This window comes from Aedes albopictus, chromosome 3 (genome assembly GCF_035046485.1).
Source record: "Aedes albopictus strain Foshan chromosome 3, AalbF5, whole genome shotgun sequence".
Classification (NCBI taxonomy): Eukaryota; Metazoa; Arthropoda; class Insecta; order Diptera; family Culicidae; genus Aedes; species Aedes albopictus.
Genome location: NC_085138.1, coordinates 412,048,330 through 412,071,306, shown reverse-complemented (window position 1 = coordinate 412,071,306; position 22,977 = coordinate 412,048,330). Strand labels below are relative to the sequence as shown.

At 42.6% G+C, this 22,977-nt stretch overlaps 1 protein-coding gene across 1 annotated transcript in view; it reads left to right on the top strand.

The window, feature by feature from the left end:
- LOC109622245 (protein phosphatase 1 regulatory inhibitor subunit 16B) overlaps nucleotides 1-22,977 on the top strand; it is a 396,202-nt gene that overhangs the window by 29,283 nt on the left and 343,942 nt on the right. Inside the window, exon 2 of the mRNA XM_062856265.1 lies at nucleotides 516-1,562. The gene's annotated coding sequence lies outside the window, so the exon portion shown is untranslated. The remainder of the gene's footprint in view (nucleotides 1-515; nucleotides 1,563-22,977) is intronic.

The following is a 22,977-nucleotide window of genomic DNA, read 5'->3' as shown; positions in this document are numbered from 1 at the left end:
ATAGAACACAAGATCTGCGGTCCTTCAGTATCTCGGCAAGTATGTGGGTGTTCTGGATCAACAGACTTGCAGTTCCACGTATCAAGCTTCCAATCGCAAGTTATTTTTCTTTGCTACATATTACAGCCCATGTAAGATAATAGCTGAATAACAGCTTATTCAACCAAATTTTTTAAAATTAAGCTTAAGAGCGATTTATTCAGCCTTTGTGCAGCAATAATGTTTGTTGGGAGAGCTGTTCCAAACTGCACATAAAATTGCAAACAATTGTCCTGAGCTACTTGAAACTAGGACTCCAATTCGCACTGCATTTTTCATCCTCTACCAATAATGAACGCTAATTCGCCAACCGACCCCGCCAAATTTCAACATTCAAATCAAATTTTCACCACCTCTCGTCGACCGCCAAAATGCAAATCAGCAGAGCGCTAAATTTCATCCATCCATTTAAGCAATATAATCTAATAATCGCGCACCTCTCTTATTGTCTTCTTTGTTTCTGTTTCTACTTTCAGACCCACGCATTCGAAACCACCAGTCCAATAGTGTTGAGCTGTGCAGTGTCAACGTGCATTCGTTTTCAGTTTCGGTGTCGGAATTCCATTCGCAACGACAATTTGTGACGCGTGAGCAACGCCTACAACAGCAGCAACAACAACAACAACAGAAATTGCAGCAACAACAGGAACAACTGCAACAGCAACGCTTTGTCGGAATTTTAGGTCTGTGCATTGTGCATCACTGAAAAAAACTTCAACATAATTTCGAGCAGAACGGCCAAGGTGGAGCTTTGACCGACCGGAAAATTCAACAACGAAAAAATAGTCGAGCAAAAAATAGTAGTTGTACATGGTTTGCCCGTTGTCCACGGTTGCGGGCGGCGCCATTGTCGTGATCGTGTTTTGGTTTGCTGTAATGCCAACAACATTCAAAGCAAGCATTCGCGTTTAGCCTACTGCGCGCTGCTGCTGCTAGTTTTTGAAAGAAGTAAAAGAAGAGTGCGGTGTGCAACTGAGCGGGAAAAAGAAGAGTGATTGTTTGCAATTAAAAGGCATACTACTTCTAGCAGTTGCAACCAGGTGCGGCGTATGAGGTAATACTCTGGAAGCCGGTTGCAGTTTGAAGATTTGGTGTGCAGCACACAAAAAATGAAGAAGTAAAAGCACAAGTGGTGTCAGGAAAGGAAATTTACAGAGTGCTGTGTGGTGTAATTTGTACCGATTGTCGAAAGTCATTTACCTTAGGCAGTGCTGTGGTGGTGCAAAAGGAAAACAACAAAAAGTGCATTGATTTCGGATCCGACTGTTCAGCGCTGAGAGATTGAACACATCGTCGTCGTAGTAGCCCGAAGTTTGTCGCCTAACGACGAGTTCACGTGGTAACCTTAGCACACAGGCAAGAAGGCAAGGGAGTGGTGTTTTGTTATTGCTCTTGTTGCCAACAAGTTTGTCTCAATCTGCCTGCCTACTGTGACCCAGAGCAAACTGATGTTGAGGAACCGGTTTGCAAATTTTGTTGCTGCGTAACAGCCCCTCAGCGGCCAACGACAGCTTAATTGAAAGGTAAGACGTGCATCCTTTTTTTGCGTTAGTTATAAAAAAAACTTAAGGACGACATGAGAAGGGGTTGTTGAGGGTTTTTTTAGAAACTTGATTCCGAGAGGAAACTCAACCGGCTGCTGGCTACTTGATCGCGTTCGGTTCGATGGTTCTGCTTTGACGAACCGCACCCAGGGCTGGGTGCGTGATCACTATATTCCTATTTTTACCATTTAAAGGATATGTGCAATAATTTCTGAATAATGTTTTGTAATTTTCATCGAAATCGCTGAAAATCCATTAAAAATTTTCAGCTGAATGAATTCCTGGAGGAATTTCTGGAGTAATCCTGGAGAAATCAGCCGAGGAATTCCTGGAGGTATCAGCAGAATTCCTGGAGAAGTCCCTGGAGGAACTCCTGAAGGAATCTCTGGAGGAATCCCTGGAGGTATTCCTGAAGGAATCTCCGGACAAATTCCTGGAAGAATCTCCGGAGAAATTCCTGGAGGAATTCCGGAGAAATTTTTGGAGAAATTTCCGGAGAAATTCCTGAAGGAATATCCGGAGAAATTTCTGGAGGAGTTTCTGGAGAAATTCTTGGAGGAATTTCTGGAGAAATTCCTGGAGGAATTTCTGGAGAGATTCCTGGAGAAATCCCCGGAGGAATTCCTGGAGGAATTCCTGGAGGAATTCCTGGAGGAATTCCTGGAGGAATTCTTGGAGGAATTCCTGGAGGAATTCCTGGAGGAATTCCTGGAGAAATCCTCGGAGGAATTCCTGGAGGAATCCCCGGAGGAATTCCTGGAGGAATCCCCGGAGGAATTCCTGGAGGAATCTCCGGAGGAAGTCCCGGAGGAATCTCCGGAGGAAGTCCCGGAGGAATCTCCGGAGGAATTCCCGGAGGAATCTCCGGAGGAATTCCCGGAGGAATCTCCGGAGGAATTCCCGGAGGAATCTCCGGAGGAATTCCCGGAGGAATCTCCGGAGGAGTTCCCGGAGGAATCTCCGGAGGAATTCCCGGAGGAATCTCCGGAGGAATTCCCGGAGGAATCTCCGGAGGAATTCCCGGAGGAATCTCCTGAGGAATTCCCGGAGGAATCTCCGGAGGAATTCCCGGAGGAATCTCCGGAGGAATTCCCGGAGGAATCTCCGGAGGAATTCCCGGAGGAATCTCCGGAGGAATTCCCGGAGGAATCTCCGAAGGAATTCCTGGAGGAATCTCCGAAGGAATTCCTGGAGGAATCTCCGAAGAAATTCCTGGAGGAATCTCCGAAGAAATTCCTGGAGGAATCTCCGAAGGAATTCCTGGAGGAATCTCCGAAGGAATTCCTGGAGGAATCTCCGAAGGAATTCCTGGAGGAATCTCCGAAGGAATTCCTGGAGGAATCTCCGGAGGAATTCCTGGAGGAATCTCCGGAGGAATTCCTGGAGGAATCTCCGAAGGAATTCCTGGAGGAATCTCCGGAGGAATTCCTGGAGGAATCTCCGGAGGAATTCCTGGAGGAATCTCCGAAGGAATTCCTGGAGGAATCTCCGAAGGAATTCCTGGAGGAATCTCCGAAGGAATTCCTGGAGGAATCTCCGAAGGAATTCCTGGAGGAATCTCCGAAGGAATTCCTGGAGGAATCTCCGAAGGAATTCCTGGAGGAATCTCCGGAGGAACTCCTGGAGGAATCTCCGGAGGAACTCCTGGAGGAATCTCCGGAGGAACTCCTGGAGGAATCTCCGGAGGAATTCCCGGAGGTATATCCGGAAGAATTCCCGGAGGTTTATCCGGAGGAATTCCCGAAGGAATCTCCGGAGGAATATCCGGAGGAATTCCCGGAGGAATCTTCGGAGGAATTCCCGGAGGAATTTCTGGTGGAATCTCCGGAGCAGGAATTCCTGAAGGAGTCTCCGGAGGAATTTCCGGTGGAATCGCTGATGAAGTTCCTAGATGAGAAAATTCTGGTAGAATTCGTAATTGAATTCCTCGAGAAATCCCTGGAGGAACTCCTAGAGGAACTCCTGGAGGAATCCTTGGAGGAGTTTCTGGAAAAATTCCTAGAGGAGTTCCTACTTGAATGTCTGGAGGAATTTCTAGAGATATTCTTGGAGGAATTGGTAAAGGAATTCCTAGAGAATGATCACCCGTGACCAGCCCTGCACCATCCTCTAAAAGTGGTCAAGCCTCAGACAGTTTTCAGCTGCACGGACAATATGCCACCCACCAACAAGACCGGATGAAGCTCCGGTTGTTGATTGTGTCATATTACATCTCCACCCCGTCGAATTTGGAATTTGACGGTCATATAGTGGATGTCGCAAGATGGCATTGAACGTGATGGTTCAAAAACTGCCAGCTACCTATCTGAGTCCATGCTCGCGGCTCACCATCCAATGATTCCTGGAGGAATCTCCGAAGGAATTCCTGGAGGAATCTCCGAAGGAATTCCTGGAGGAATCTCCGAAGGAATTCCTGGAGGAATCTCCGAAGGAATTCCTGGAGGAATCTCCGAAGGAATTCCTGGAGAAATCTCCGAAGGAATTCCTGGAGGAATCTCCGAAGGAATTCCTGGAGGAATCTCCGAAGGAATTCCTGGAGGAATCTCCGAAGGAATTCCTGGAGGAATCTCCGAAGGAATTCCTGGAGGAATCTCCGAAGGAATTCCTGGAGGAATCTCCGAAGGAATTCCTGGAGGAATCTCCGAAGGAATTCCTGGAGGAATCTCCGAAGGAATTCCTGGAGGAATCTCCGAAGGAATTCCTGGAGGAATCTCCGAAGGAATTCCTGGAGGAATCTCCGAAGGAATTCCTGGAGGAATCTCCGAAGGAATTCCTGGAGGAATCTCCGAAGGAATTCCTGGAGGAATCTCCGAAGGAATTCCTGGAGGAATCTCCGAAGGAATTCCTGGAGGAATCTCCGAAGGAATTCCTGGAGGAATCTCCGAAGGAATTCCTGGAGGAATCTCCGAAGGAATTTCTGGAGGAATCTCCGAAGGAATTCCTGGAGGAATCTCCGAAGGAATTCCTGGAGGAATCTCCGAAGGAATTCCTGGAGGAATCTCCGAAGGAATTCCTGGAGGAATCTCCGAAGGAATTCCTGGAGGAATCTCCGAAGCAATTCCTGGAGGAATCTCCGAAGCAATTCCTGGAGGAATCTCCGAAGGAATTCCTGGAGGAATCTCCGAAGGAATTCCTGGAGGAATCTCCGAAGGAATTCCTGGAGGAATCTCCGGAGGAATTCCTGGCGGCATCTTCAAAGGAATTCCTGACGGAATCTCCGGAAGAATTCCTGACGGAATCTCCGGAAGAATTCCTGACGGAATCTCCGGAGGAATTCCTGACGGAATCTCCGGAGGAATTCCTGATGGAATCTCCGGAGGAATTCCTGACGGAATCTCCGGTGGAATTCCTGACGGAATCTCCGGAGGAATTCCTGACGGAATCTCCGGAGGAATTCCTGACGGAATCTCCGGAGGAATTCCTGACGGAATCTCCGGAGGAATTCCTGACGGAATCTCCGGAGGAATTCCTGACGGAATCTCCGGAGGAATTCCTGACGGAATCCCCGGAGGAATTCCTGGAGGATCTGCGGAGGAATCTCCGGAGGAATTCCTGGAGGAATCTTCCGAAGAATTCCTGGAGGAATCTCCGGAAGAATTCCTGGAGGAATTCCCGGAGGAATTCCTGGAGGAATTCCCGGAGGAATTCCTGGAGGAATTCCCGGAGGAATTCCTGGAGGAATCTCCGGAGGAATTCCTGGTGGAATCTCCGGAGGAATTCCTGGAGGAATCTCCAGAGGAATTCCTGGAGGAATCTCCGGAGGAATTCCTGACGGAATCTCCGGAGGAATTCCTGACGGAATTTCCGGAGGAATTCCTGACGGAATCTCCGGAGGAATTCCTGACGGAATCTCCGGAGGAATTTCTGACGGAATCTCCGGAGGAATTCCTGACGGAATCTCCGGAGGAATTCCTGACGGAATCTCCGGAGGAATTCCTGACGGAATCTCCGGAGGAATTCCTGACGGAATCTCCGGAGGAATTCCTGACGGAATCTCCGGAGGAATTCCTGACGGAATCTCCGGAGGAATTCCTGACGGAATCTCCGGAGGAATTCCTGACGGAATCTCCGAAGGAATTTCTGGAGGAATCTCCGAAGGAATTCCTGGAGGAATCTCCGAAGGAATTCCTGGAGGAATCTCCGAAGGAATTCCTGGAGGAATCTCCGAAGGAATTCCTGGAGGAATCTCCGAAGGAATTCCTGGAGGAATCTCCGAAGCAATTCCTGGAGGAATCTCCGAAGGAATTCCTGGAGGAATCTCCGAAGGAATTCCTGGAGGAATCTCCGAAGGAATTCCTGGAGGAATCTCCGAAGGAATTCCTGGAGGAATCTCCGGAGGAATTCCTGGCGGCATCTTCAAAGGAATTCCTGACGGAATCTCCGGAAGAATTCCTGACGGAATCTCCGGAAGAATTCCTGACGGAATCTCCGGAGGAATTCCTGACGGAATCTCCGGAGGAATTCCTGATGGAATCTCCGGAGGAATTCCTGACGGAATCTCCGGTGGAATTCCTGACGGAATCTCCGGAGGAATTCCTGACGGAATCTCCGGAGGAATTCCTGACGGAATCCCCGGAGGAATTCCTGGAGGATCTGCGGAGGAATCTCCGGAGGAATTCCTGGAGGAATCTTCCGAAGAATTCCTGGAGGAATCTCCGGAAGAATTCCTGGAGGAATTCCCGGAGGAATTCCTGGAGGAATTCCCGGAGGAATTCCTGGAGGAATTCCCGGAGGAATTCCTGGAGGAATTCCCGGAGGAATTCCTGGAGGAATTCCCTTAGGAATTCCTGGAGGAATTCCCGGAGGAATTCCTGGAGGAATCTCCGGAGGAATTCCTGGTGGAATCTCCGGAGGAATTCCTGGAGGAATCTCCAGAGGAATTCCTGGAGGAATCTCCGGAGGAATTCCTGACGGAATCTCCGGAGGAATTCCTGACGGAATTTCCGGAGGAATTCCTGACGGAATCTCCGGAGGAATTCCTGACGGAATCTCCGGAGGAATTTCTGACGGAATCTCCGGAGGAATTCCTGACGGAATCTCCGGAGGAATTCCTGACGGAATCTCCGGAGGAATTCCTGACGGAATCTCCGGAGGAATTCCTGACGGAATCTCCGGAGGAATTCCTGACGGAATCTCCGGAGGAATTCCTGACGGAATCTCCGGAGGAATTCCTGACGGAATCTCCGGAGGAATTCCTGACGGAATCTCCGGAGGAATTCCTGACGGAATCTCCGGAGGAATTCCTGACGGAATCTCCGGAGGAATTCCTGACGGAATCTCCGGAGGAATTCCTGACGGAATCTCCGGAGGAATTCCTGACGGAATCTCCGGAGGAATTCCTGACGGAATCTCCGGAGGAATTCCTGACGGAATCTCCATAGGAATTCCTGACGGAGTCGCCGGAGGAATTCCTGACGGAATCTCCGGAGGAATTCCAGGAGGAATCTCCGGAGAAATTCCCGGAGGAATCTCCGGAGGAATTCCCGGAGATATCTCCGGAGGAATTCCCGGAGATATCTCCGGAGGAATTCCCGGAGGAATCTTCGGAGGAATTCCCGGAGGATTCTCCGGAGGAATTCCCGGAGGAATCTCCGGAGGAATTCCCGGAGCAATCTCCGGAGGAATTCCCGGAGATACCTCCGGAGGAATCTGCGGAGGAATTCCCGGAGGAATCTCCGGAGAACTTCCTGGCGGACTCCCTGGAGGAATTCCTTTTCCCGTCACCAGCCCTGCATCGGTTTTTAGAAGTGGTCGAGCCTCTCACAGTTTTCAGCCGTGCCAGCAATATGCCACCCACCAACAAGACCGGATGAAGCTCCGGTCGTTGATTGTGTCATATTACATCTCCACCCCGTCGAATTTGGAATTTGACGGTCATATAGTGGATGTCGCAAGATGGCATTGAACGTGATGGTTCAAAAACTGCCAGCTACCTATCTGAGTCCATGCTCGCGGCTCACCATCCAATCGATGACGATTGCTGATTGTGAGGAGAAACACGGAGGAATCTTTTCACTATCTATCCGCGCACCGGACGCCACATTTTTGCCGTGTGTAGCAGCGCGCAGCTAGTCATTCATTATCAGAGAGAAAAAAAAAGCCCGAGTTGAACGAGTTGATAACACGCAGTTGTTTCTTATCAGCAGCGCAGCGGTGCCGAGGGTACGGTTTCTCCCACTCACTTACCCGTTTGTAAGGGCATGGCCACGGGCGTCAGTAATTACAGCTCGATCGAGCACTAATGGTGGTGGTACGTGGTAGTTGTTGGAAATCATCCAGGTGAAAATAGTAGGCCTTGACTTGGCGCACCTTTGTATGTAAGCAGCAGCGCGTTTTGTCTGTGCGTTGTTGGATGCGTTATGCTTTAGTATTTTTGCACCAACAGTAGCAAGCTTTATGTATGCTGCTGTTTCCTCTTGATGCAAGCAAAAAAGTCGAACGGCCAGGTCATGGAAGCGGAAAATTAGTCAGATTATAGTAGGTCTCCTCCGAGCTTTGTTTCGTGATCGTAGCAGAGCGTTCAGTCCGAGTAACAATGGTAGCTTAGAAGTTGTAGTTTTAAGTATTACTTGGATAACTTGTAGGAGTTGGCCCCGACACAGGCACTTACGGTTACATTATACCTGAGGTTTTCATTTTTTATCATCCTGTAGCAAGGTTATTAATTCTATGAGTGTCTTTACATAGTATTTATTGACCACGAAACCATGCGGGAAGCCCAAAAAAATCGTTAGTCTTGTTAAAGCACAGAGCAAGGCCTTCTCGTGTAGAGTTCTGGTCGCTGATATGAGACAAGTATCATCTCTTCTGTGCCCCTCGTAACCATTGCAATACATGGTAAAATGGACCGTGTACTGGAGTGTTCCATTTTTGTCAACACGGGCCACGATTTTAAGAGGACAAAACCAGAATAATTTTCTTGGACAAAATATTATTCAATATTTCAATGTAAACTGAATGTTCTAGTATAACACATTCCTAAACTACAATTTTGCAGTTTACTGTCCAACTTGATCGTTCATTGAAACCTTTTTACACATGCTGGTTGAATAGTTCATACTTCACAGTTTTTTAAAACACCAACAAAGTTTCAAAGGTGTTGCTATTTTTAGGTACATAGGCGAGAAGCTTGAATTCGTTGTCAACAACAAGCGTGCTGTCTTGTTTCACCATATGTATTCTTTCGAACCTTTTCCAAATCTGCTTGCAATCCTCCAAGAATGATTCTCGGATACCTGAAGGTTATCGCGTACCATTTCACTTCGTTACCTCTTGGAATTCGATAAGAAGTTTTCGAAGAAACAGATTTCTTCACGAGATCCTTCTCAGATTAACCCATGTGTCTCTTTTTAAGTTCCTTCTGGAGTTTCTTCGAGGATTTCTTCAGAAGTACCACCAGAAATCGTAATTCATTAGGGAACTTCCTCTGGCTTTTAACCAAGACATACTCTTAAATTTGCTCTGAGGGTCGGTGGTGAGGTTCACCAAGATATTTCTTCCGAAACTTTTACAGGAGTTTTTCCCAGGTTTTCTTCAGAGTTTTCTTCCTTGCTGAAATCCCTCCAGAAATTCTTTCTGATATTCTTCCAGGAGTTTGTTCTGAGTTTTGTCCAGAATTTCTTCCTGGGATTTCTAGAACCCCACTACATTAATAGTGAGTGACTTCGAAGTTGGATTAGATAAAGAGAGGTCTTTCCCTCGAGTCTGGAGACACTAGTCTTCGCAGTAGTCAAATGGCGGTATTTGTCGCAGACGCTTGAACTACTAAATTCGCGACATAGAACCATCAAGTTAACGGAAGAGCAAGAAGCAGAGGGACGGAATAATATGTTGATGAACACGGAGCGTGACAAAAACGAAACAGACCTGTACTAATTTGTGGGGTGCTGTTTGGTAGTCCCTTACCACTGTCCAAAGATTCTGTCGAGAATCTTCCAAGGATTCTGTCGAGAATCCTCCAAGGATTCTGTCGAGAATCCTCCAAGGATTCTGTCGAGAATCCTTCGAGAGTTCTGTCGAGAATCCTCCAAGGATTCTGTCGAGAATCCTTCGAGAGTTCTGTCGAGAATCCTCAAACGATTCTATCGAGAATCCTCCAAGGATTCTATCGAGAATCCTCCAAGGATTCTATCGAGAATCCTCCAAGGATTCTGTCGAGAATCCTTGGAGGATTCTGTCGAGAATCCTCCAAGAATTCTGTCGAGAATCCTCCAAGGATTCTGTCGAGAATCCTCCAAGGATTCTGTCGAGAATCCTCCAAGGATACTGTCGAGAATCTTCCAAGCATTCTGTCGAGAATCCTCCGAGGATTCTGTCGAGAATCCTTCAAAGATGCTGTCGAGAATCCTCCAAGGATTCTGTCGAGAATCCTCCAAGGATTCTGTCGAGAATCGTCCAAGGATTCTGCCAAGAATCCTCCAAGGATTCTATCGAGAATCCTCCATGGATTCTATCGAGAGTCCTCCAAGAATTCTGTCGAGAATCCTCCAAGGATTCTGTCGAGAATCCTCCAAGGATTCTGTCGAGAATCCTCCAAGGATTCTGTCGAGAATCCTCCAAGGATTCTGTAGAGAATCCTCCAACGATTCTGTCGAGAATCCTCCAAGGATTCTGTCGAGAATCCTCCAAGGATTCTGTCGAGAATCCTCCAAGGATTCTGTCGAGAATCCTCCAAGGATTCTGTCGAGAATCCTCCAAGGATTCTGTCGAGAATCCTCCAAGGATTCTGTCGAGAGTCTTGAAAGGATTCTGTCAAGAGTCCTGACAGGATTCTGTCCAGAATCCTGGAGGGATTTTGCCTAGAATCCTGAGAGATTCTGTCGAGAATCCTGCAAGGATTCTGTTGAGTATCCTGAAACGATTTTGTCGAGAATCCTGAAGCGATTGTGTCGAGAATCCTGAAGGGATTCTGTTGAGAATCCTGAAAAAATTCGTCCGGAATCCTGAAAGGATTTTGTCCCTAAAAGGATGATTCTGTCGAGAGTCCTGAAATTATTCTGTCGAGAGTCCTGAAAGAATTCTGTCGGGAGTTCTGAAAGGATTCTGCAGAGAGTCCTGAATGAGACTCCTCCAAGGATCCTGTCGAGAATCCTCCAAGGATTCTGTCGAGAATCCTCCAAAGATCCTGTCGAGAATCCTCCAAGGATTCTGTCGAGAATCCTCCATGGATTCTGTCGAGAACCCTGAAAGGATTCTGTCGAGAGTCTTGAAAAGATTCTGTCGAGAACCCTGAAAGGATGATTCTGTCGAGAGTCCTGAAATTATTCTGTCGAGAGTCCTGAAAGAATTCGGTCGAGAGTTCTGAAAGGATTCTGCAGAGAGTCCTGAATGAATTCTGTCGAGAATTCTGAAAGGATTCTGTCGGGAGTCCTGAAAGGATTCTGTCAAGAGTCCTGACAGGATTCTGTCCAGAATCCTGGAGGGATTTTGCCTAGAATCCTGAGAGATTCTGTCGAGAATCCTGCAAGGATTCTGTTGAGAATCCTGAAACGATTTTGTCGAGAATCCTGAAGCGATTGTGTCGAGAATCCTGAAGGGATTCTGTCGAGAATCCTGAAAAAATTCGTCCGGAACCCGGATTTTGTCGACTCTTTCGAATCCTGAAGGGATTCTGTCGAGAATCCTGAAGGGCTTCTGTCGAGAATCCTGAAGGGCTTCTGTTGAGTTTCCTGAAGGGCTTCTGTCGAGAATCCTGAAGCGATTTTGTCATGAATCCTGAAGGGATTGTGTCGAGAATTCTGAAAGAATCCTGAATGGCTTCTGTCGAGAATCCTGAAGGACTTCTGTCGAGAATCCTGAAGGACTTCTGTCGAGAATCCAGAAGGGCTTCTATCGAGAATCCTGAAGGGCTTCTGTCGAGAATCCTGAAGCGATTTTGTCATGAATCCTGAAGGGATTGTGTCGAGAATTCTGAAAGAATTGTGTCAAAATCCTGAAGGAATTGAGTCAAGAATCCTAAAGGAATGCTGTCAAGAATCCTGAGAAGATTCTGTCAAGAATCCTGAGAGGATTCTGTCAATAATCTTGAGAGAATTCTGACAAGAACCTTGAGAGAATTCTGTTAAGAATCCTGAGAGGATTCTGTTGAGAATCCTGAAAGAATTCTTTTGAGATTCCTTTGAGGATTCTGTTGAGAATCCTTCGAGGATTCTGTTGAGAATCATCCATTAGAAACATCTGAAAGAATTGCAGAGTGAGCTTCCGAAGGAATTCCAGCAGGATCTGCAGGAATTGCAAACGGAACTGTTGAAAGAATTCTCGATGAATCCTGAAAAGAGTTCCTGAAGTAATCCCAGGAGCAGTTTTTGAAACAACTCCAGAAGAAGTTCCCGGAGGAGTTCCCGAATAATTCTGGAAGTAGTTCCTTAAATCCCAAAATCCCAGAAGAAGTTCTTGGAGGGCTCCCAGAAGGAGTTATCGGTAGAATTATCGTAGAATTCCCGGAAGGAATTCTTGAAGCAATCCCAGAAATAGTTCCTGAAAGAATTCCGGAAAGAGTTCCCGGGAAGAATCCCGGAGAAGTTTTTGAAGAAATACTGATAGAAGTTCTCGTAGTTTTCCTGGAAGGATCTTACAAAGAATCTTACAAAGAAGTCCCAGATCAACTCCGGAAGGAATCGCGTATGGAATTCCTGGAAGAAATCCCGAGTAGAGATGAAGTACTGAGGATCAGAAGGTGATATTGGTTTGATTGCTATAAGAAATACAATTACTGAAAATATTATCTTAAAAATGTTCCTGAAACATCTGAACGACATCAAAATTTGATGTTACAAGATCAAACGAATAGCTCGCTGCCTTTGGGTAGGTCTTACAAAAGGGGATTTTTTTTTATTACCACAGGCAGGGCTTATGGATATATGAATAAAATAAATTGAGAAAAAATCAGGGCCGTTTATTTCCCTGGAAAACTCAGGTGATTTTTTTTTGTTTTCCCCTGACACTACTTACTCTGGAAAATGAAAGCTCAAGAACGAAGCATCGTAGAAACAAAGATTTTTTTAAGAAAATGAAAGCAAATTTTCTAAGTAATCAAAAAAATATGAACTGGAAGAAGTTTTTCTCAAAAATTTTCACATTTGAGAAAATTCGTAAAGAAAAGCCGAAAAAACTAAGCTCGAACTCCTGGAAAATTTTCAAAATTATATTTTTGAGAAGGTTATATCATCACATCAATCGCTGAAATTTTTGGAATGTACTTTTTTTTCGTTTTTGAGTTATGGCCAATTTTGTGAAAAATTTCCAAATGTGCCATATAAGCCTATTGTTTGAAAAATCATAACTCAAGGACAAAGCATCATAGAAAAAAAGTTTTTTTTGTGAAAATGAAAGCAAATTTCCTCAGGAATCCAAAAAACTATGAACTGGAAGAAGTTTACCTCAAAATTTTCCACCGTTCAGAAAATTCGTAACAGCCGGAAAAACTATGCCCGAACTAGTGGATAATTTAAAAAATATATTTTTGAGAAGGTAATTTCATTAGCTTCAATCACTGAAATTATAGGAATGCACTTTTTTTTCGTTTTTGAGTTATGGCCAATTTTGTGAAAAATGTCCAAATGTGTCATATAAGTCTTTTCTTTAAAAAATCATTACTCATGGACGAAGCATCGTAGAAAAAAAGGTTTTTTTTTTGTGAAAATGAAAGCAAATTTTCTCAGGAATCCAAAAAAAGTATGAACTGGAAGAATTTTTCCACAATATTTTCCACCTTTGAGAAAATTCATAAAGAAAATCCGGAAAAAGTATGTCCGAACTCGCGGAAAATTTTTAATAAAATATTTTTGAGAAAGTTATTTTATAAGCTTAAATCGCTGAAATGTTTGGTATGCACACGGGATTTTACCGGCTGTACTTCACGAACTTTCTGAACGGTAGAAAATTTTGAGGAAAACTTCCAGCTCATTTTTTTTGGATTTCTGAGGAAATTTGCTTTTATTTTCATAAAAAACTTTTTTTCTACGATGCTTCGTCCTTGAGTTATGACTTTTCAAAGAATAGGCTTATATGGCACATTTGGACATTTTTTACAAAATTGGCTATAACTCAAAAACGAAAAAAAAAGCACATTCCAAAAATTTCAGCAATTGATGTGATGAAGATGTTTCAGGAGTAAATTTCAGATTATATTTATAGATCTTACTTTTTATATCAATCAAATCGATATCACTTTTTGATGTCCATATGAAAAAAGCTATTATTAAGATGTTTTCCTCGGGATCCCTGATAAAATTTTGGAAAGAGTTTAAAAAAGATCGGAAGGAGTTCGGAAGCAATACCCGAGAGAACTCCTAGACGAATCCTGGAAGAAATTCCGCTCGAAATTTTTGGAAGTAAAAAAAAAACTTCTGAAGATATTCCAACAGAACTATTAGAGGAATCTCGGAAGGAATTCCTGGAACATTCCTGGAATCCCAGAAGAATTCCTTAGAAGTCCCAGAAGTAATATATAAAGGAACCCCGCAAGAAGTTCCTGGAGGAGGCTTGGAGGCGAATGAATTAAAATTAATAAATTTAAAGCCTCAAAAAAAAAAAAAAAAAGTTCCTGGAGGAATCTTTGAGGAAGAAATTCTTGGAGGAATCTTAGGAAACATTGGAGTAATCCCAGAAGGAATTCATTGAATAAATCGGACATTACCACATACGAGCTGTTTCCTAAGAAATCCCAGGAAATATCTCTGGTAGGAGCTCGGGAGTACTTTTTGGAAGAATCCTGGCAAGAGCTCTTGAAGAAATCCCAGACGGAAGAACCCCAGAGGGACGGAAGCATCTCATCAAGAAGAAACTTCTGGAGGAGTCTATGAACATGTTTGTGGCTAATTCGTGAAGGATTTCTCGGAAGATTCCGGATAGAATTCCTGTGGAATCCCAAAAGGACCTCCTGTGAGGCGTGCAGTGGCTTATAGAGCCTAATAGCGGCACTCTTCAGTGACAGATCTAATCATAATCATCAACAAGACTAGATCAATGGATGTGAGTTTTACTAGCATTGTAGAATGCTAAATGTTCCAAAACATCTAGAGAATATCCCAGGGTCTCCCGTTAGCCTAGTGGTTAAGGCTATGGATCGTCAATCCGGAGACGGCGATTTCTATTCCCGTTCCGGTCGGGAAAATTTTCTCAGCTCCCTGGGCATAGTGTATCAGTGGACTTGCCACACAATGTACAAATACATGCAATAATGGCTGGCAAAGAAAGCCCTTCAATTAAAAACTGTGGAAGTGCTCTAAGAACACTGAGTTGAAGAGAGGCAGGCCAAGTTACAATGCCATAAAGAAGAAGAAGAAGAAGAAGAAGAAGAAGAAGAAGAAGAAGAAGAAGAAGAAGAAGAAGAATGTCCCAGAAAACTCTGAAGAGTTCCAAAAGATTTTTTTTTCAGTAAATTCACCGTGAAACTTGTGAGAGAGCTTCTGGAGACATTTCTGGAGGAGCTTTTCATGAAATCCCTCAAAGAATCCTTGCAATAATCCTTGGAGAATTTTAGGAAAAAAAATCCGATATAAATCTAAGAGAAGTTCCAATGAAATTTTACGAAATTTACTGGAAAAATCATGGCGTAATTCACAAAGGATACCATACTCACATTTTCGTAGAATTTTCAGAATTATTAAAGAAATGCCTTGAAACATTTTTGGATAATTTTCTGTAAAATATCTGGGGAGATGCTATGATAAATTCTTCATAAAGATAATTCTAGATGTTTTTCTAGAGCAACTTTCTAGGGAAATTATCGCAAAAATTGCCGAGGGAATTGCTAGAAAAAAAAAACATGGAAATTTCCTAGAGCCAATGAACAAATATTGAAAATGCTTGGTGAAATTCTAGGATGAGTTCTTAGAGATTTTTTTATCATCAAGTTCTAGTCTAGTTCTAGATAAACTCCTTGATGAATTTTTGAAACTACTTTTGCAAATATAACAGATGTTATCAAGTTTTTGTTTCCGGATTTGTCTGTATTGTCCTTGATTCATCCCGTCATCGAATTATTCGAAATGCCCGAAATATCATATGTTTACACTCTATCTAGAGTCTGATGTGGACTCGTTCCTTGAGATAAGATGATACGCGGTAAAAATCGACCTACAAATTAAATTGGGTTGGCAGACAAATCTAATCATCAATCGGTATGATAGGGAAGGCGCATATGACCAACATCGTCACGCTGTTGGGACCGTTGATAGTCTTGAGATGGGCTCGAGAGCCCATATAGGTGATGCAATTAAAGTGTGGATGTACAGCAAGACTACGCTGCGATTGACGGGTTCGATTTCCGGACTGACCTGGAACTTTTTGTAGTGGAAATACTCAAGACTTCTTTCGGAATAGAGTATGATCGTGCAACGATAAATGCTCAACGGCTATTGACAGAGGAACTGTGGATGTGCTCATAAAACACTGAGAACACTCTGTGCAACTGATCAAAACAATTAATTTCAAAAAATTTGAAATTTTACAAATTCCTAGAAAGAATTGCTTATAATCAAAAGGTTCAAGAATCACCGAAACATACATTCGACTGTTAATAATTTAGTCCATTATTCGACTACATTCATTTCGGTAGAATGGGTCATTCCTTTTTTCAATAAATATGTACATACTGGATCCAGAAGGGCGCTCCAGACGACGACGATGTCCCACTCTCATCGTGCTACAAAATGTACTTGTGTAAATTAATAATGCTTCAATGACACTTCTTCCCCATTCCGCACTCCCCTTCCACCTCACTGAAGTTTCTAAGCACGAACTGAAAATTAGCTGATGCATGATGAAACTACGGATACGGCGACGACGCCACCGGCAACGATGATGATGATGACATTGAACCATTTTCCATCCCAACCAACCCACTTTTGTGAGCGCGCGGATATGTTTGTCTTTTGCCGCGCGCAGTGCACTCACTACCTAGACAGACTGATGACGACGACGAGATGGAAGCGTACGGAAAGGTGCATTTGATGGATCCTCTGCCTTCTGTCGCCAAAGTTCCTCTTGTAACAACATTTTCTGTGAGCTATAGCACCAGCAGTACCCAACCCAGAAGTGCGACGGGCTGCGGGATGGAACTGATAACAACTGCGGTGGAAAGTTTGTACCCACCCATCACCCATCAAGGTGGTTTGCTAATGCCGGAGCCGGACGTATCTCTAGAGGTGCAATGCATGCAGGAAGGTACCTATATCTACGCGCTAGAGCTTTGCATTGCTTGCGCAATTAGGGCGCCATCAATGTGCTCTCATTGTTTACCGATGGGTAAACGATAATGGCCTGTCCGGCCTATGGCGGTGATGATGATGGTGGCGATGATGTAAAACAGCTCTTTTTTGGTGTTCGAACGGGGTCAGATCGATCAACCTTTGTCGACTCGAGTTATTTTCAGTTTTAACGAAGATGGATTCGGTGGTCTAATGGGTTCCGCTTCTGATTTGCGTGCAGGAGGTCCTGGGTTCAGTGCCAGGACCTCCTTTTCGTTTCTCTTTATTTTCTTTTTTCTTCCTTCTTTCCATTGAAAAAAAAAAATATGATAATTACCATTTTTTGAATAAAAAATAAGAATGACAGTCATGTATAGTCAATCTATCATTACGGCAATCGGAGAACTGCGCTGCATCACTTTAACAGTATACTGTCAAAGCAGAAATGAATAACTGACACATAACTGTAGCATACTAAAGACAGATGTCATACCAAGGCAAGGTATTGGTCAGTTATCCTGGCATTGGGAATAGCTCATTTTGATATTGTGTAAATATTGAGCAACTGTCTAAAAACACCTCAACGAGTTATAGAGCTGCTGATAACAGCTCAGGTAATGTTGACGCACAATCCATCACCTTGTGATTTCCAAACGACATTCACGTACCAGCGTCAAACAGCTTTTTCCCCAGCATTCCGATTTCCGTGAACTTGTGCACTGTTATCTACGGCCTGCCGTGGGCGAGCGATTGCATCATCACTCGTCTTTCCTCACACAATTGACCTGCAGTCTGTCGTGGCAGAGGCCCTATAGTAGCGTTAGCGTAAATGTTAGCGTTGACGTGACAGGCACCATCTCTCTCTCTCTCTCTTCTTGGCGTAACGTCCTCATTGGGACAAAGCCTGCTTCTCAGCTTAGTGTTCTATGAGCACTTCCACAGTTATTAACTGAGAGCTTCCTCTGCCAATGACCATTTTGCATGCGTATATCGTGTGGCAGGCACGAAGATACTCTATGCCCAAGGAAGTCAAGGAAATTTCCTTTACGAAAAGATCCTGGACCGACCGGGAATCGAACCCGTCACCCTCAGCATGGTCATGCTGAATACCCGTGCGTTTACCGCCTCGGCTATATGGGCCCTAATACTTATACCTTATAAACTGTTATACCTTAATTGTTTTCGGAGCACGTGTGACCTTTGTTTTTTTTTCAGCATAGAAACTGAAGAATTTTTAGAATGCTCAACAGTTTTGCAGAAATTTTTTGGGATATTGGAAATATTATACAGATTATTACAATTTTCCTGGAAATATTGTTTTAATTCCTCCGATTTTTCCCAGGATTCAAGAATTATGTCGAATATTCCTCCTAGATTCTACAAGAATTCCTCCAAAAAAATTGCTATAATTTCTCCTGAACTTCCTCTGATGATTACATGACTTTCACCAGATTTTTTTGCAATATTTTTTTTCTAAAATTCCTCTATTTCTCTAAGGATTTCGTCAAAAACTCCTTTTATGTTTATCAAACGATTTTGTCATAAAATTCTTCCAAACATTTGTCAACAGATTTGGTCATAAACTTTTCCATAAATCGTAGAGCGCTATCGACTGATAATTCTTTATAACCGAGGAAGTTTTTCGGCTTCGCAGTCATCAAACCCAATCAAACGACTAAATATCGTTCTTAATCCGACGTTTTGGTGTTTATTACACCTTCTTCAGGGAATTCTACAAATAAAACGAGACATCGTAAGCCAATTATAATAAGCTAAATAACATTAGACCTGGTGACAGCGAAGCCGAAAAACTTCCCCGCTTTTCCATAAATGACTCGAAAAATCTTCCAAAAATTCTTTGAGAGTTCTTTGACGGATTCATTCAGGGATTTTCAAAGACTCCTCTAGAAATTCCTCCAGATTCTTCAAGGGTTTCTTCAGAATTTCCTGTGATCATTCGTCCTGAAGTTCATCTAACGATTTCTCTGAAAATTTCTTTAAGGATTTCACCATGTGTTTTTCCGAAAGATTCCCCAGGAGTTTTTCAAAAGATTCTGCCAAGAATTCTAATAATTGCTCAGAAGAATTAACTTCGGAATTTCTAAGAAAATTGCGCCAGTAGTTCTCTTGACGATTTCTCCAGGGATTTTTCGAAAGGTTCCTCCAAATCTTCCAAGTGCTTATCCGAAAATTATTTAAGGAATTCTTAAAAGGAGTCGTTCAGAAATTTCCATTTTAACTGAATACAAAAATGGAACTACAAAAAGGGACAGGTCATAATTGTCGAATTGTTGCTGTGATTTCAAAACTTGTTTCTATTGTGCTATTGCTGATAAGTTGATCAATAGTACAACAATAACTAAACTTGTACTTCAACAAAACATGTTATTGAAATGTAATTTATTTAATGTATATCAATAGCTTGATTATAACAAAATGAGATTGTCCAACAAAATGTGTTATGGAAAAGCTATGCCTTGATAATTTAATAATAACAAAACAAGATATAAAAACAAGTTATGTGATTTCGTAGTTATTAACTTGCTATTCTCCTCTGCTCGGGATTTCTTGCGAAAAGTTTCATCGCTCGGAGCGGGAATTAAACCCTCACCCCATGGCATGGTACGGTTTTACGCTTGCTGACGCTAACCGCACAACCACGAGGCTCCATCCTCGTTCTATCGATCGCTGGCTTTTGCGGGATTTACACTCCCTTCAGAGGGATATGCCTAAAATCATGGCGGGATCTTCCAGTCTGCTTTATTCGATCTTATTGGTTAGAACACTATGAGAATGAATAAAAACTGAACAATACATAGGCGGTCGGATGCCTGAAACTCTTGCCAGCTTTGGTATGGTGGTGTGAACCATCAACCAAACCGATCTACTTCGGGACCCATTTGCCAAAACTTTCCCACATTTTGATGCATTGATTTTCATGTCTAATTTCACCTACTATAACTTTCATACTTGCTCGCAGCCGTTCTCCCAACAACAAACAAATTCAGCACGGCAAACTCCAATTGCTTTGACGTTTCTTCTCAGCATTGTACTACGGTCAAGACAAAACGATTGCACATTTTTCAGTGATACCCTGCTTGAACTCTCAACACATAAGGACTTCCCGAAAAAAAAATCCCAGTAGAAATCCTTAAGGTGAAACCGGAAGCATTTCCTCATTTTTGTTTTGTTTTTGATTTTATATAAAATAACGAAGCAATATTTTCAAAATCGGTTTTCGTGCACATGTAGAGTATGGATCAAGGTGTCTTCTGATTTTTTTTTTGTGGTGGAAAAAGTTTTCCATTTTTGCAGAAACCATTTTTTTGTTAAATTTCATTCAAAAATGGTTTCTGCGAAAACGAAAAACATTTTCCACCACGAAAAAAAATCAGGAGATACCATGATCCATACTCTACATGTGTACGAAAACCGATTTTGAAAATATTACTTCGTTATTTTATAAAAAATCAAAAACCAAAAAGTGAGGAAATGGATCCAGTTTCGCCTTAAAGGATTTCCAGGATAAAACCTAGGAAAAAAATCTATAGAGTCTTCTAGAGGAATTTCCGGCGTTATCTCTGAAGGTATTTCTGGAGAATTTACTGAAGGAATGTCTAGAAGAACTTTTAAAGGAATTTCCGAAGAAGTTTTCGGAAGAATCACTGAATTAAACCTAGAGGAATTCTAAGATGAATCCTTGGCGGAGTTTCCAGAGAAATCTATGGAGAAATCCCCAGGAAAATAAATGGAAAAACAACTAGACAAATTTCTGGGTGGTGGAATTTTGGGAGGAATATTTGGTATAATTGTTTTCTGAAGAAATTTGAGAATTTCTAACGGAAATTCCTGAAAAAACCCTTAGAGAAATGCGTGGAGGGTACCTGAGAAAATCTCTGTAAGATGGGATAAAATCCACATAGAAATCCATGGATAGATTCGGAAAACTCTGGAAACTCTTGTGAAATTCTTGAAAGGATTCTTTGATAAATCTCTGGAAGAATTCCTTGTGCATGGAATAATCCTTTTTAGGAATCCCTGCTGTTCGAACCCCTATGGGAATTCCTGCATAAACTCCTTGTGTGTTTCTCAGAGGAATACCTGCCTGAGGAAAAACTTTTACAGGCATTCCTGAGTGAATGCCTGGTGAAATTTTTAGTAGAATCCCCACATAAATACATGAAATAATCCCTACACAAATTCCTGGTTGGGGGGTATCTATTTAGTACGTCATGCTAAAATGGGAATTTTCAATCCCCTCCCCCTCTAAGCGTGACGTACTTTTTGGATGCCCTAAGATGTTTAATGGTGTGGGAATCCTGGTGCAACCGCCGAAAAATCTCTCGAAGTAGTTCCAAATAAATCCCTCGTGGAATATCTGAGGAATCCCTGGTGAAAATCTAGGATCGATCCCTGGAGAAGTTTCTGGATAAATCCCTTCATTGATTTCTAGACGAATCCCTGGGCATACTTATCTCTGGAGGAATCCCTGAAGAAATCTCTTGAAGAATTTATGGATTAACCTGTGGTGGAATTCCTGGATCAATTCCATGAAAAACAAATGCATAACACAAATTTAATTAGGATCTGTCCCAGAGAAAAACAAGAAATACAAAAAAAATGTATAAATCTGATGCGATATTGCTTAAAAGGATGGATAATGATAAACCAACCGAACCAAAGATCCAACTGTTAGATAATACTTAACTTGCTGAATAACTTTGCCGAAAATGGTTTCATTCTATCTTATCCAGATTCTGAGGTATAGGTTTTTGAATATGTTTGACACTGGCGTCGCCCAGCGGATGAATCTCGAACTGAGGTCGCCATTGCCAAATAGTTTTTTAACTTGCCAAACAATTTTGCTGAAAACTGCACATTTCTAGCAGGACAAAGGTCGAAGGTCAAAAGGTCGACGGTCAAAAGGTCGAAAGGTCAAAAGGTCGAAATAAAAAAAAATGGGACAAATGGTCGAAAGGTCGAAAGGTAACGTACTTGAATGTTAATAATACACTACCCGTCATAAGTACGGACTCAGAAAAAGTATTGCAACAATATTGCATCACCCTGATTCACCTCGATATCTCTAAAACCAGAACACCTACAAAAATGCCACCTTCAGAAAAGTTGTTGCTCTTGGGCTTCTGCATAACTTTGTTAAAGACAGCATCTTTGTAAGGTTTTGGAGATATCGAGGTGATTCAGGGTGATGCAATACTGTTGCAACACTTTTCCTGAGTCCGTACTTTTGACGGGTAGTGTATATTGCCTTCTTTTGAAATAGGTCGTTCTTTTGAGTTGTACTATAACAGCGGTTATTGTTAATTTGACTTTGAATATTTTCAAAGAGATCTGCTTCAATGATCTACTAACATATCAAAAGATGTAGATACCAACATTACGTTCTATTTTTTAGTTTAATGTACTTCTTATTTACACTGATTTTTCTGATATTTTAAACATAATGTTTCGATTTGTTTTGACCATTTATTTTTTATTTTATCCAAATATTCATACTGATTATGAGTGACGGAAGACGAAAAAAAATTCTGGCGGACATCATCGCGCTGCAGTAACTTAGTAAATTTGAAACGAATCCTGGACCTTTCAGTTGTATTACTATCTACAACTTTCGAGCTTTTAACCTTTCAACCTTCTTCCTTTAAACATTTTGTCTTAGTAATTTTTTTGATTTCGACCTTTCGACCACTTGCATTTTCGTCCTAGTTATATTTTCATTTCGACCTTTCGTCCTTTTGACCACTTGCATTTTCGACTTTTTGTCCTAGTTATTTTTCATTTCGACCATTCGACTTTTTGACCACTTGTATTTTCGACCGTTTGACCCTTCGACCTTTTGTCCCTTTGACCTTTTGTCCTTCCGACCTTTTGTCCTTTCGACTTTTTGACCGTCGACCTTATGACCTTTGACCTTTTTGTCATAGAACCTCTTGCTCATTAGAGCGGATAGATCACCATAAACTCAATTATCAGATAGTTCTTAGCTTGCTGAAAAACTTTGCCGAAGACGACAAAACGAGAAAAAAAAAAACAACTCGTAAGTGGATTGAAATCCTCGTGGAATTTCGCGTAATTTGTGATTTCTAGTGCTTTAGAAGCTGGTTGTTGATAGTCTTAAGACTGTTTTCGATAAAATTTGGACACAGAAAATATTGTATAACTTTTGATTGCGTTCGCGAAAA